Source organism: Mus musculus, chromosome X (genome assembly GCF_000001635.26).
Source record: "Mus musculus strain C57BL/6J chromosome X, GRCm38.p6 C57BL/6J".
In the NCBI taxonomy this organism is placed as follows: domain Eukaryota; kingdom Metazoa; phylum Chordata; class Mammalia; order Rodentia; family Muridae; genus Mus; species Mus musculus.
The window spans coordinates 150,701,997-150,717,170 of NC_000086.7; the positions used below are offsets into that span (position 1 = coordinate 150,701,997).

Here is a 15,174-nt window from a genome sequence, read left to right on the forward strand (position 1 = left end):
TTCCATTATTTATGTTGTTATTGAAGATCAGTCTTAGGCCATGGTGGTCTGATAGGATACATGGGACAATTTCAATATTTTTGTATCTGTTGAGGCCTGTTTTGTGACCAATTATATGGTCAATTTTGGAGAAGGTCCCGTGAGGTGCTGAGAAGAAGGTATATCCTTTTGTTTTAGGATAAAATGTTCTGTAGATATCTGTTAGGTCCATTTGTTTCATAACTTCTGTTAGTTTCACTGTGTCCCTGTTTAGTTTCTGTTTCCACGATCTGTCCCTTGATGAAAGTGGTGTGTTGAAGTCTCCCACTATTATTGTGTGAGGTGCAATGTGTGCTTTGAGCTTTACTAAAATGTCTTTAATGAATGTGGCTGCCCTTGCATTTGGAGCGTAGATATTCAGAATTGAGAGTTCCTCTTGGAGGATTTTACCTTTGATGAGTATGAAGTGTCCCTCCTTGTCTTTTTTGATAACTTTGTGTTGGAAGTCGATTTTATCCGATATTAGAATGGCTACTCCAGCTTGTTTCTTCAGACCATTTGCTTGGAAAATTGTTTTCCAGCCTTTCACTCTGAGGTAGTGTCTGTCTTTTTCCCTGAGATGGGTTTCCTGTAAGCAGCAGAATGTTTGGATGTGTTTTCCTGTTTTTCTTTAAGGGCCCGTAACTCTTTAGCAGTGCTCTCCTGTAATTCTTTAAGTGACTTATGAAAGTCCTTCTTGATGGTGGACCTGCTTTTTATTGAACATTTTTTGTTGTAAAGACACTGGCAATGTTTGATCTTATATTTAGAACAATTCAAATATGGAACATAAGCTAAAACTCATCAGATACTATCATATACATTTGCTAAGCAGATGGAGATGGCAGTAATGTATCATAAAAATTATCTGTAGAAGTCAGTGTAGAAGCCAGTAATATCTTCAAAATGCAGGGAGGGGGAGGCTGGGGTGTGTCTTAGTGTTAGAGCATTTGCTTAGCATGTTTGAAACCCTGGCTTCCATCTCCAGCATCACAAAAATAAAAAGTAGGCTGTCAACAGGTACGCCATTTTCCATAACTGGCCATATCTTATGCAATGCTATAACTGGGTGAAGGCTTATCCAGATATCCTCTTCTGTGTAGTGCTGATTTCATTATCATGTTGTTGCCATTGATGCTCATCCTTAATGATTCCTTTGTACTGGGTGTTCCTATGGGTCATAAACAGTGGTTGTGGGTCATGTATAATTTTCTGCAGTAATTCTTGTCTCCATGCAGTTGATGCTTCATCATTTAGGCATCTTACTTCCAAGCACTACATTGTCAGCCTCTACACTCATGCCCATGAATCAGTGAAGATGTAGCAGGGTTCAATCTCTAGGATAAAAACCATGGAAATAATACAAGTGAACAGAAAGGTCTCTTTTCTACCCACAGTTATAATGCATAGCTTTCTTGAAGCAGCACAGCAGCAATGACTTAGGACCCATTGGCCTTGAATTTAGCTGATCCAGCTGTGAAGCAGGCTTAGACATCCTCTAGGACCTTTCCACACTGAAGTTTCCAAGGTCCAAGGCACCAACATAGATCACACATCTGAGACAAGCTCACATAGAATATGACCAACTAAATTTTTATATATCCTAATCTTTACTTTCTTTCTTCATATGTCACTTCTGCTTAGAACAATCACTTGCTGGGCAGCAACCAATTTGTTGGTGCTCTCATTTCTGACCTATTTCATGGTAGTAATGTCCAAAGATTACAGTGCTGGTTATTGCTTTGTAATATTCTAATAGTCTTAAAGCTTGGTCTATAATGTGGTCATGTTCGACAAATGTTGTGTCCATTATCCCAGAGGCACCATAGCCTGCTGGCTGCATGGTATTGTCAGCATCTTAGTCTATATACTTGTCAGTTGCTGACACTTGGAGCTTAAATATTCCTTGAGGATGACTGACCCAACTGGAAAGACAGTCTGTAAGTCTGTAAAATCATTTTCATAGGTATTTTTGTCTCTGCTGTCACTAGAAAAACACTGTACCAAGCCCTGAAAGAAAATTCCTCTTGCTAACCAGTGTTCTGTTTCTGACAAGATATTACCTAGCCAGCCAAACAGATATTTGGAATAGTAGCTGCTACTGCTGCAAAACCAAATGCTGAATTGAGCCAGACAAAATGGAATTGAGCTATAAAAGATGCCAAATGGACCTTCCATGAAGAAGTCATGTACAATTTCCTCCCTTATTACCTACCTCCCATTTTCTCCCCTTGTTCTTAAAGGAACTTCTGTTCTTTGTTCAGACTAGAGGCCGATCTCTGAGCTAATCCTCCCACCATCTTCGTATTCTCTGTCCAAAAAATAACCGTTCCTTCATTGTGGCTGTCAGTTTTGTTATTAAGTCCATGATTTTGTGTGAGAGAGATAATGTAATTTGGATTGAAAATTAATACCATTGCTAACTCTTTCCCCTTGGACTGTGATGTACCTCCCTACTGTCTTAAATTTCTAGGCTATCCTAATGTATTTTACTATGTGACTGGGCTGGGGTAGCTAAGGTAGGCACTCAGTGCTGTATCTATCCCTATAGTGCTATTAGAATTGTGGATGACCCCCATTTGGAACATCCCTTAGAAGCAAGAGAAGTGTTACACATACTTAACACATCTCTTCCTGCAATTCATTTAACAGCATTAGTTCATTTAGCAGTACTTGAACATGCATTGGCCCCAGAGGACCTACTTAAAGATTACATCATTCCATTGTACAATGTGAGTCAGTTCCGAATGTAGTTAAAGTCATTTTCCCAGCAAGCCCATAAGATTAGTTCAACACCACAGTAGCTTTTTTTCTCAATTTCCAAAAGATCTGATAAAGTTTGTTTGTTTGTTTGTTTGTTTGTTTTTATGTGTATGAGTGTTTTTGCTAGAATGTCTGTCTGTGAACTATCACATGTATGCCTTTTGCCTTAGAGATCGGGAGATTATTGGCAATTATGAGAGGCTATGAGGGTGCCAGGAATTGAACCCAGGTCCTCTGCAAGAACAACTAGTTTTCTTAACTAATGAGCCTCTAGACCCAAAGATGAAAAGTTTTGACAACATGCTTATAAAATCCCCAACAGCCTCTGACTAGAGTGTCCTGGTCTTTCTTGAAGGGGTAGGATCCAGGTAAAGACTACATTGAGATCAGGGACTGAGCATCAGTGTTAAGAGCACAGGCCTCAGTGTGAGCTTCTCCTTCCTTCTCCTTCCTCTTGATTTTTCTCCCATTTGCCTACAGCAATTGCAAAGGCTGGCCACAGACACCTCTACTGAATCTTTTAAAAATAACCTTACCATTTTTTAAACCCTTTCATGACCTGACAATGAGGTAGACTTTTTCTCATGAAAAAATTAGAAATATATCTTTGAGACCCTCCTGTACAGTAGCCAAGTTCATAGAACCTCTAATTGGTTTTCTTCTTTGTCCCAAGGTACCTTTTCCTAGTCCTGTATCCAAGCTCCCATTCTGGAAGCTTGTTTCCCCGAAGTTAATTTTCTAGAGGCCATCTCAGGAGCACAGGAGAAGATATTAGTATCCCTTCTAGCCTGGTGCTGCCAACTTAACCACAAACAAACAAAAGACCCAGGCCCTGTGTGGCTGTCTTGTCCTTTGACAGCACATGTTCTCTATTACAAACCCAGGCTGGCTAGGGCAATAACCCTTCTAAGTGAGATTCAAGCATCCTTGCTTGGGTCTTCCTTCTTGTTTAGCTTCTTTGGGTCTGTGGAGTGTAGCATGGTACCTTTATTTTATGGTTAATATCCACTTATAAGTGAATACATACCATGCATGTCTTCTGGGAACTGGGTTACCTCACTCAGGATCATATTCTCAAGTTCCATCCATTTGCCTGCAAAATCCCTGGTGTCTTTGTTTGTAATAGCTGAATATTATTTCCTTCTGTAGATGTACCACATTTTCTTTATCCATTCTTCAGTTGAGGGACATCTAGGTTGTTTCTAGTTTCTGGCTACTACAAATAAGGCTGCTATGAACATAGTCAAGTAAGTTTTTGAGATATTGGAGCATATGTTGGTTACATGCCCAGGAGTGGCATAACTGGGTCCTGAGGTAGAGCATAAGAGACAGATGGAGGGAGGAAACTGGAAAGGAGGGGGAGTGGGGAGGGGAATGGGGGATTCAGGATCAGATATGGGGAAGGACAGGAGTGACAACATGCTTATAAAGGCTAAAGGCTACACTCAGCCAACTGAGACCAAAGATTTTGAGTTTGGGGACAAACTGGGCTGTATAGTAAGATTTAACTAGTAGAAAGATATGCACCTTAAGTATAGCTCTATAATTTAGCAGGTGCTAGGAGCCTATAGAGTTCCTCTTTCCCACTTTCGGCAATTGTTGGGCAAAGCCAGGAAAGGAAAGGCTAACTGAGCTGTTTGTCCAGAGGGGATTAGTTGCACATAGTATGGATGCCCTGAGCTGTCCTGATATGATTGGCTGGTGGTCCCTTGTCCCCACTCTCCCTCTCCCTCTGCAGAGCCTGAGGACTGGGTCAGTGGGGAGAAGAGAAAGGGAGAAGGCCAGCACACACCCACCCCACCTCTGAGGTTTAGTATCTGTTCAGGCCAGTGAGTCCAAGGCTGACTGGTCGCTGAGGCTACTCTGTGATGTTAAGTCTGGGGCCTCCTTTTTCTTTATTCAGAGGAAAACAAGAGATGGAAGGACAGTAGGGCAAAGTCTCTCCCATGGCACTCTGGCATCCTTTCACATAAGCAACTGCTTAAATTGTAGGTGTTTGAAACTCCTTATGAAGCTCAGACTGGACTCAATCCTATATAGCACACATATCTAACTTTATTTAATCCAATTCTTGGTTGTATAGCTGTGCTCCCCAAATACAAACTGATGGTAGGCCTTTGAGGAGCACAGAGCAAAGCCATTTCCCATCTTCTTTTCTTTCTTTTTGTCTTTTTTTTTTCTTTATGGGAAATTTCTTGCAACTCTCCAACCGCACATTACTTTTTCTTTTCAATGTCTTGCTCTGCAGCTTCCTTTGTCCTTTTTGCTCAGATACCAAAGAGTCAGGCATTGGCACGGGCCATTCGGAGACTGGCAAAGCCTTAAAGTTCTTCTCTTCTGTGATGACTCTGGCCTTTTCCTTTTTGTACACATTCTGGATGGGCATCACAGGTTCTGTCAGCTGGGTGGCCAGCTTAAGTTCTTCAGCAGAACTGTCTCCCTTCTTCAGAGCAGAAGGCTTCCTGGGGAAAGTATGAGCTTGGAGTGGTCGGTACTCCTTCAGCAGCTGCTCGTTGGCCTGCAGTGATTCAGTGGACTTGTTTTGCCTCCTTGGGTCCACAAAGATACCGATGGTGCAAGTCATTTTCTTGTGGATACCAGCCACCCTGAGTTCCTCCAGGCTGAAGCCCCTGCCAGCCTGGACCTTGGTGTTGTATCTAGCTGTAGGGCACCTCACCGTGGGCCTGATGGGGCCGAACGCGAGACAAGGGGCATTGCGACGCGCTTTCGCCTGTTGGGCCTTGTGCCTGCAGATCTAGCATGCGGGCTGGTTGAACCAAGTGTCCACTCGCTGCTGCCAATCCTTGTGGGAGTAGGGCTTCAGGATCATGTCATTCCGGCTGGGCGCCACGGCTGCCCAGGAGAACAGCAGAGCAGAAAGGCCCCATTTGCTTTTTTGACTCTCCTAAGAGGCTGTCCATGCTTGTACTAGTTTCTCATGCATTTCCTTTTTCTGATCATAGACTTCAACTTCCCCCTGGTTGCTTTCCCCCTGGTTGTAATAAGGTAAGGAACATCTGGCTTTACTCTCTTCAGAGTAAACTGTAACGAACAAAACTGTTTAGCTGAAGTATAGAATTGACTCCTCAGTACTGGGGTATGCCACAGTTTGTTTTGTCGTAATCTGACCTCTGGTGTGGTGATGTCATCCTTAATGTATGTGAATGAGCTAAAGAACTGTGAGGGACTGGCATGCTTTATAATGCTTCCATGTACTGCCCATATAATCAACAGCTTGAATCTGAAATGCCTCATTGTTCTAAAGATAAACACATATTTTGTGCTCTGTCTTCAGTACAATAATTTTAGTAGCATTCTCCATTAACCTTAGAAATCCTCCCCAAAGAGCCCAGTCCCATTCTAGGTCCTCAGCTAGCCTCCCCTCCCCCACCCCCCCCAGATCTTTTTCCTGGAACCACTTGCTTTCCTGGATGACCTCAGTGTCCATCCTTTGTCTCAGCCTTTCCCGAGGCCCCACATGCATGCCCTGAAATCTGTAAATCTCTGCTCCCAAAGCCTTACAGTCTCCAAATCCTCTCTTTTGCCTTCTTTGTCCCACTCTGATACATAGCTTTATTGGACATCTCCCTATTTAGAATGTCTTTTGCCTTTTCTATATCTCAGTCAGGATGTTGCTAGTGAAGAAAATAGCAATGTTAATTCTTGACTTCTGATTTTTAAAAGCCTTGATCTGCTAGTAAAGCATCCCCACCAAGGTCATTTTTATCCTGCCGGATGGCATTAAATTTCTTCAGTATGAGAATGGGATTTACATCATAATTTAGCCAAGAGGCCAATAAATATTTAGATTTTAAAAGATAAAAAGAAGGATGTATCAAGAAATAAATTAATTAAAATAGTTTAATCCTTACTAATTCTCAGCATAACAAAACAATCTTTCTATCTAGAAACTTTATCTTTCTATCTCTCTATCTCTAACTAGATAGAGAGATAGAAAGATACATAGATAGATTCATAGATACATAGATAGATATCAGGAAGTTTTAACTATAGAGAATGTTTATGTGTCACTATACACTCAGAAGAGAGAAATGATAAGCCTGGTAAAACATAGGCCAAGATGTAAAGCTTACATACTGGTCTGAAAATTAGAAAGAAAATATAATACTGTACCTACTCACCCCACCCCACCCCACCCCACCCATGGTATAGAGAACAAGTATCTGGCAAGGTTCCAAAATCCTGTTGCCTCATATTTTACAAGAGTAAAGAATTGTCTGTATAGGATTTAGGCAAATAATTCATGTTTCCTGTGGTTGAAAGCAGTGCACAAACAAGGGCATATTTCCTAGGAAAGGAAGTTTGAAGTCTATGACCAGAAAAGGGAAATGCATGAGAAACTAGTACAAGCAAATGAGCAAAAGCCACATAAGAAGAAAATATTTCAATGATGCCAGCACGGAATATTGGATCCCCCACTTCATACTTCCATGTAGCTGAAGAGGATCAAAGGGGAAGGGGGTCAATAAATAGACAAAATTAAGTGTGTACCACCCAATGTGATAGTAAAAGAAAGAGTCACTGTTAGAAAGAAGGTAAAGTACAACTTAACAATTCAACGTGATGGCTTTGATTTTTTTTACTGCTGGTAATTAAGTTCAGATATATTTTACATATTTTACATGTTTACATCTGTCATTGAAGCATCCTCCCATAGTATTTTTTCCCTTTAAGAGACTATTAAATATCTCCAGTATAAGAAGGGGGATCTAAATTTACTCCGTATTCAGCACTTCACATTTTCCATAAATGGAAAAGCCCAACAGTCATAGTTAACTAATCACCGCTGCCTCAGAGAAAAATAAGACTCTGCCAGCCACCTGGTGGCAGTATACTCTGCTTCGTTTCGAGGGAAGAAATGCTTCCTTCTACTTGCCATGCTGTTTCATGGTCTTCTACTGTAGTATTCGTCTCCATATACTATCTTTTATGACTAGAACCATCCCTGCAGAGCCACACCCTTCAAAAGAAAGTGGAGGCCTCATTCTTGTTCTATCTCACCCCAAATATATGTTTCCCTCCTGTGGCCTTTTTATTTCCTTATCTATGGTTTCTCAGCTTCAGAGCAGCTAGAATTTCTCCCTTGTATTCTATTACATTAATGTTGCTGTCTTAATGTCACCCAGGGCAATTATTTTTGTTCCTTATTTCCCCATATTTTCCTTCTGAAAAACTATTAGCTCATCCACGACATGAAGTAAAGTCTAACTAATGCTGATGTTTCCAAATTAGAAGGAAGAGACCAAATAAAGCTCAGGGATTGTTCAGGAACATGTTTTCGTGGCTATGTAAAGAAAAATCAATGTCCTTTATTTTACACACACACACACACACACACACACACACACACACACACACACACACACACACAAGCTTCATCCACAAAGGTTAATTCAATTCTCCTTTTATTTTGGCTAGATGTGCTCTGTTTTGCTATCACAAACTGTAAATATCTACAAATGTATGTTACTGCTTCCCATTCTAATGCTTTTGGTGGTAGGAATTTGTTATTATTCCTTCAGAAAATGAAGCATATTGACAACATTGGCAACATACTCCATCCAATTCAGTCATCTGAAGCCTCAATTTTACCTTGTTTAGTACACATATGCCTTTATATGTTTTTTTTTTCATGTCAAATATTCCATTTACTTTGAATCTAGAGACCTTAGCCAAGTATGGGAGTTGGCTTTACTCATGTAACCAGGGAACAGAGAAAAGATGTTCATTCCGGAGCCCATTTTCTTGGTATTTTCCCAGGTCTTCTCACCTGCACATCTCCAATGATGGACCTTAAAGTTTTCCAAGATTCATCATTTGGTGAAAGCCACGAGCATCAAAGTAGTGAATGGTAGATGTTGTAAGTACAGGCTTCTTCCAGTCTTATTAGATGGGTGCCAGTCAGCTTTACCTGTACGCAGTGGTGGTTAAAGTGAGGGCAAAGGGAGGACTCAGTAGACACAAAAGACCAGGAAAGGGAATGTGGAATGAAGGAAATGTTAATATGGAGGTAGACTGGAGCAAGATGCATGGTGGGGGAACATAGACAGCAATATACTAGACATTTCTAAAAGAGTGAAGAAAGAATTTTGAAAAGTTGTTTTTTTTGTTTTGGTTTTGGTTTTGTTGTTGTTGTTGTTGTTGTTTGAGACAGGGTTTCTCTGTGTAGTTCTGGCTGTCCTGGAGCTCACTTTGTAGACCAGGCTGGCCTCGAACTCAGAAATCCGCCTGCCTCTGCCTCCCGAGTGCTGGGATTAAAGGCGTGCACCACCACCCCGGGCTTTATACTGAGGAAATGGTAAATGTTTGAAGATGTAGATAGTATCAAAGAATGTGTGCATATTGAAATATTAGGTGAGGTCCTGTTAATGAGTATAACTTTTATGTTGCTGTGTATAGGTTTTTATGAAGTCAGATATACAGGGAGGAAGAGGAATAATGTATGAGATGGTGAGATGTTGATCTGTGACCATTGCCTGTTGCCTCCCATGTCCTCCATGCCCACATCATAGTGGATGGTGAAGTCGGCCATGATGCCTGAGCTGGAGAAGACAGACTGGTCTGGCAGCATTGGGGAGAAGATGATATGGACACAGGTCTCTCCCCTCTGTATCCTGGTGTGGATGGGCGCAAGTCACCCTCACCTGTATGGGCATGCATGTGGCACGGAGAGCTCAGCAGAGAGAACAGCCATGAATGGAGACAGTAAGAACTTCCGGGCAATGTGTGGGGAGGGTGAGACCTGGAGCCCCTGGCACTCCGGGCTGCCCCAGTTGCCTAGCTTGCCATTCCTGCTGCTCACTGTCACTCTGTCCCAAGCCCCTTGGTCAGCTTCTGCCCTGCCCCCATCCATCACACCCTGCCTGCCAGACCCAGTGCTCCCTCAGCCCCCAGCATCATGAGGTAGAGGGTCTGTTCTCCACTCACAACCTCTCCCTGCCTCACTTCCCACCCCAGCCAAGGCCTGTGTCTGAAGGACTCTCATGGCCCAGCTCCACGGGGAGCCATAGTCTCCTTCTCTTGAGACCAGTGAGGTGGGTGGGGAGGACAGAGACAGACACAGTGGCAGAGCTGGGCTCCTCTCCTCTCCTTTCTGCTGTGAGACAGGGCAGGCTAGTGGGGCTCTCCTCTGAGACACAACTTCTGGCCTTCCTTCCCTCTCTTCTCCCTACCACTCAGAATGGTGCCTCTGAATGAGCCTCTTCGACCCTCCTGAAATCACGGGCAACTTTTGGTTCCGGACATTTGCTCAACTAGTGTGAAGATCAACTCCTCTGGAATTTTAGTCCAAGACAAGTGTCCACTTAGAAATGTCCCAGAGCCTCCCTTTCTGCAGAAAATGAAGACATGGGAATTCAGCTCCCTCCTCCTTCCTGCTCCAGCTGTCAGGAAGCTTAGGGGCAAACTGAGCCCCTTGCTCTGAGGGCCTGGTCACATACATTCCCTGGGCTTCCTTCCTTCCAGGCCTCTTTGTTTTGTTTTATTCCTATAAGATAGTTACTGTCCTTAGCTTTTAAATCTTAATAAGAAGGATCTAAGGAGTTGCTATTTATAACTCTGCAAACGAAGAAAGAACAATAATTTGATATATTCTATCACCCAAACAAAGCCCCCAAGTGTCAAGATTAATGGAACAACAGGTTTGAAGATTGCAGGTATCAAGGAACAAAGGACAAGGATCCTCAAAAATGACCAACAAATGAGGGAAGTTCTATGATTTAAATAAGGAAACATTTCCTAATTAACTTTGTCCAAGAGTAAAGATAAATTATATCCACAGGAATAAAATGTATCAGCACCTAACTGTCAGGTTATCCAAAAATAAAAGAGTATATGAGAGATAATTAGAAGTATCAGTCAATGATAACGGGACCAGAACTGACTTGATACATTTAACATACAAGGACATCTCCTATAAGTCAGTAGCAAAACAAAATACTATAATTCTTAATGGGCTCAGGATTTGAAATGGCATTTCTTCAAAGAGAACATAGAAATGTGAAGAGATGCTCAAAATCACTACAGAGAAATGCAAAGTCAAACCATGAAACAGCACTTCATATTTGTCAGGATAGCCATTATCCAGAAACTGAAAGGCAAACAGCACTGCTTAAGACATTCAGAAACTGGGACCCTAGTTGTAATCTTTCAGTGGGGTTACAAAACGGTGTGGAATTGTTCTGTTTCCTCATTGCATATACAGTGTGACCAGCCCCCCTCACATTCCTGTTGCCATTTCTAGGGCTGTTGTCACAGGCCTGATGTTATGTAAAGCAAAAATACCCTTCATCCTTCATAACATAATAAAGGCAATATACAGCACTATAGCCAACATTCTTTTAAATGGAGAAAAACTCAAACAGCATTTCCACCCAAAACAAGAACAAGAAAGGATCTCCATCCACTATTTCCCTTTTTGTTTAATAAAGTGCTTGATGAGGTAGAACAACAAGACAAGATAAAGAGTGAAAAGGGTTAAAAGATGAAAGGGAGAAGTCAAAGGATTCTCATTCTCAGTGATTATTCTATAAGCAAAAGACCCTGAAAACTCCAGAAATCTCCCAGATGATTAACACAGTCAAAGAACTAGTAGGATATAAAGTGAACACACATTAATCAGTAGTCTCCCTAAACCAAAAAGACAAGTAGACTTCGAGGTCAGGGTGACAATCCTATTCACAATAGCTCCTCCCTCAAATGTTCCAGTAAGTCTAAGCAAGGAAGATAAAGGTTTATATGATGAAAACTTTACAACTCTGAAGAAGAAATAGAGATAAGTACTGAAAGACATAAAGGTATGATCATGGATTGGCAGGATTATATTGTGAAAATGGGAATCTATAGATTCAATGAAATCCTCACTAAAAGTCCAATGCAATTCTTCATAGAAATTTTTTTCTTTTCGATTTTTTATTAGGTATTTAGCTCATTTACATTTCCAATGCTATACCAAAAGTCCCCCATAGCCACCCACCCCCACTCCCCTACCAACCCACTCCCCCTTTTTGGCCCTGGCGTTCCCCTGTACTGGGGCATATAAAGTTTGCGTGTCCAATGGGCCTCTCTTTCCAGTGATGGCCGACTAGGCAATCTTTTGATACATATGCAGCTAGAGTCAAGAGCTCTGGGGTACTGGTTAGTTCATAATGTTGTTCCACCTATAGGGTTGCAGATCCCTTTAGCTCCTTGGGTACTTTCTCTAGCTCCTCCATTGGGAGCCCTGTGATCCATCCATTAGCTGACTGTGAGCATCCACTTCTGTGTTTGCTAGGCCCCGGCATAGTCTCACAAGAGACAGCTACATCTGGGTCTTTTCGATAAAATCTTGCTAGTGTATGCAATGGTGTCAGCATTTGGATGCTGATTATGGGGTGGATCCCTGGATATGGCAGTCTCTACATGGTCCATCCTTACATCTCAGCTCCAAACTTTGTCTCTGTAACTCCTTCCAAGGGTGTTTTGTTCCCACTTCTAAGGAGGGGCATAGTGTCCACACTCCAGTCTTCATTTTTCTTGAGTTTCATGTGTTTAGGAAATTGTATCTTATATCTTGGGTATCCTAGGTTTGGGGCTAATATCCACTTATCAGTGAGAACATATTGTGTGAGTTCCTTTGTGATTGTGTTACCTCACTCAGGATGATGCCCTCCAGGTCCATCCATTTGGCTAGGAATTTCATAAATTCATTCTTTTTAATAGCTGAGTAGTACTCCATTGTGTAGATGTACCACATTTTCTGTATCCATTCCTCTGTTGAGGGGCATCTGGGTTCTTTCCAGCTTCTGGCGATTATAAATAAGGCTGCTATGAACATAGTGGAGCATGTGTCCTTCTTACCAGTTGGGGCAACTTCTGGATATATGCCCAGGAGAGGTATTGCTGGATCCTCCGGTAGTACTATGTCCAATCTTCTGAGGAACTGCCAGACTGATTTCCAGAGTGATTGTACAAGCCTGCAATCCCACCAACAATGGAGGAGTGTTCCTCTTTCTCCACATCCACGCCAGCATCTGATGTCACCTGAATTTTTGATCTTAGCCATTCTGACTGTTGTGAGGTGGAATCTCAGGGTTGTTTTGATTTGCATTTCCCTGATGATTAAGGATGTTGAACATTTTTTCAGGTGCTCTCTGCCATTCGGTATTCCTCAGGTGAGAATTCTTTGTTCAGTTCTGAGCCCCATTTTTAATGGGGTTATTTGATTTTCTGAAGTCCACCTTCTTGAGTTCTTTATATATGTTGGATATTAGTCCCCTATCTGATTTAGGATAGGTAAAGATCCTTTCCCAATCTGTTGGTGGTCTTTTTGTCTTATTGACGGTGTCTTTTACCTTGCAGAAACTTTGGAGTTTCTTTAGGTCCCGTTTGTCAATTCTCGATCTTACAGCACAAGCCATTGCTGTTCCGTTCAGGAATTTTTTCCCCTGTGCCCATATCTTCAAGACTTTTCCCCACTTTCTCCTCTATAAGTTTCAGTGTCTCTGGTTTTATGTGAAGTTCCTTGATCCACTTAGATTTGACCTTAGTACAAGGAGATAAGTATGGATCGATTTGAATTCTTCTACATGATAACAACCAGTTGTGCCAGCACCATTTGTTGAAAATGCTGTCTGTCTTCCACTGGATGGTTTTAGCTCCCTTGTCGAAGATCAAGTGACCATAGGTGTGTGGGTTCATTTCTGGGTCTTCAATTCTATTCCATTGGTCTACTTGTCTGTCACTATACCAGTACTATGCAGTTTTTATCACAATTGCTCTGTAGTAAAGCTTTAGGTCAGGCATGGTGATTCCACCAGAGGTTCTTTTATCCTTGAGAAGAGTTTTTGCTATCCTAGGTTTTTTGTTATTCCAGATGAATTTGCAAATTGCTCCTTCTAATTCGTTGAAGAATTGAGTTGGAATTTTGATGGGGATTGCATTGAATCTGTAGATTGCTTTGGCAAGATAGCCAATTTTACAATGTTGATCCTGCCAATCCATGAGCATGGGAGATCTTTCCATCTTCTGAGATCTTCTTTAATTTCTTTCTTCAGAGACTTGAAGTTTTTATCATACAGATCTTTCACTTCCTTAGTTAGAGTCACGCCGAGATATTTTATATTATTTGTGACTATTGAGAAGGGTGTTGTTTCCCTAATTTCTTTCTCAGCCTGTTTATTCTTTGTGTAGAGAAAGGCCATTGACTTGTTTGAGTTAATTTTATATCCAGCTACTTCACCGAACCTGTTTATCAGGTTTAGGAGTTCTCTGGTGGAATTTTTAGGGTCACTTATATATACTATCATATCATCTGCAAAAAGTGATATTTTGACTTCCTCTTTTCCAATTTGTATCCCCTTGATCTCCTTTTGTTGTCGAATTGCTCTGGCTAATACTTCAAGTACTATGTTGAAAAGGTAGGGAGAAAGTGGGCAGCCTTGTCTAGTCCCTGATTTTAGTGGGATTGCTTCCAGCTTCTCTCCATTTACTTTGATGTTGGCTACTGGTTTGCTGTAGATTGCTTTTATCATGTTTAGGTATGGGCCTTGAATTCCTCATCTTTCCAACACTTTTATCATGAATGGGTGTTGGATCTTGTCAAATGCTTTTTCTGCATCTAACGAGATGATCATGTGGGTTTTGTCTTTGAGTTTGTTTATATAATGGATTAAATTGATGGATTTTCGTATATTAAACCATCCCTGCATCCCTGGAATAAAACCTACTTGGTCAGGATGGATGATTGCTTTAATGTGTTTTTTGATTCGGTTAGCGAGAATTTTATTAAGGATTTTTGCATCTATATTCATAAGAGAAATTGGTCTGAAGTTCTCTATCTTTGTTGGATCTTTCTGTGGTTTAGGTATCAGAGTAATAGTGGCTTATAAAATGAGTTGGGTAGAGTACCTTCTACTTCTATCTTGTGAAAAAGTTTGTGCAGAACTGGAATTAGATCTTCTTTGAAGGTCTGATAGAACTCTGCACTAAACCCGTCTGGTCCTGGGCTTTTTTTGGCTGGGAGACTATTAATAACTGCTTCTATTTCTTTAGGGGATATGGGACTGTTTAGAAGGTCAACTTGATCCTGATTCAACTTTGGTACCTGGTATCTGTCTAGAAATTTGTCCATTTCGTCCAGGTTTTCCAGTTTTGTTGAGTATAACCTTCTGTAGAAGGATCTGATGGTGTTTTGGATTTCTTCAGGATCTGTTGTTATGTCTCCCTTTTCATTTCTGATTTTGTTAATTAGGATTTTGTCCCTGTGCCCTCTAGTGAGTCTAGCCAAGGGTTTATCTATCTTGTTGATTTTCTCAAAGAACCAACTCCTCGTTTGGTTAATTCTTTGAATAGTTCTTCTTGTTTCCACTTGGTTGATTTCACCCCTGAGTTTGA

The 15,174-nt window shown here is 41.4% G+C and overlaps 1 long non-coding RNA gene and 1 pseudogene across 1 annotated transcript; one reads left to right on the forward strand and one right to left on the reverse strand.

The window, feature by feature from the left end:
- Gm15131 (predicted gene 15131) lies at positions 4,961-5,666 on the reverse strand (annotated as a pseudogene).
- On the forward strand, positions 8,578-10,410 carry Gm33991. Its single transcript, XR_387093.1, has 3 exons — positions 8,578-8,662; positions 9,315-9,507; positions 9,982-10,410. It is a non-coding gene; the product is annotated as a predicted gene, 33991 (long non-coding RNA).
- Positions 10,411-15,174: the final 4,764 nt, after the last annotated feature.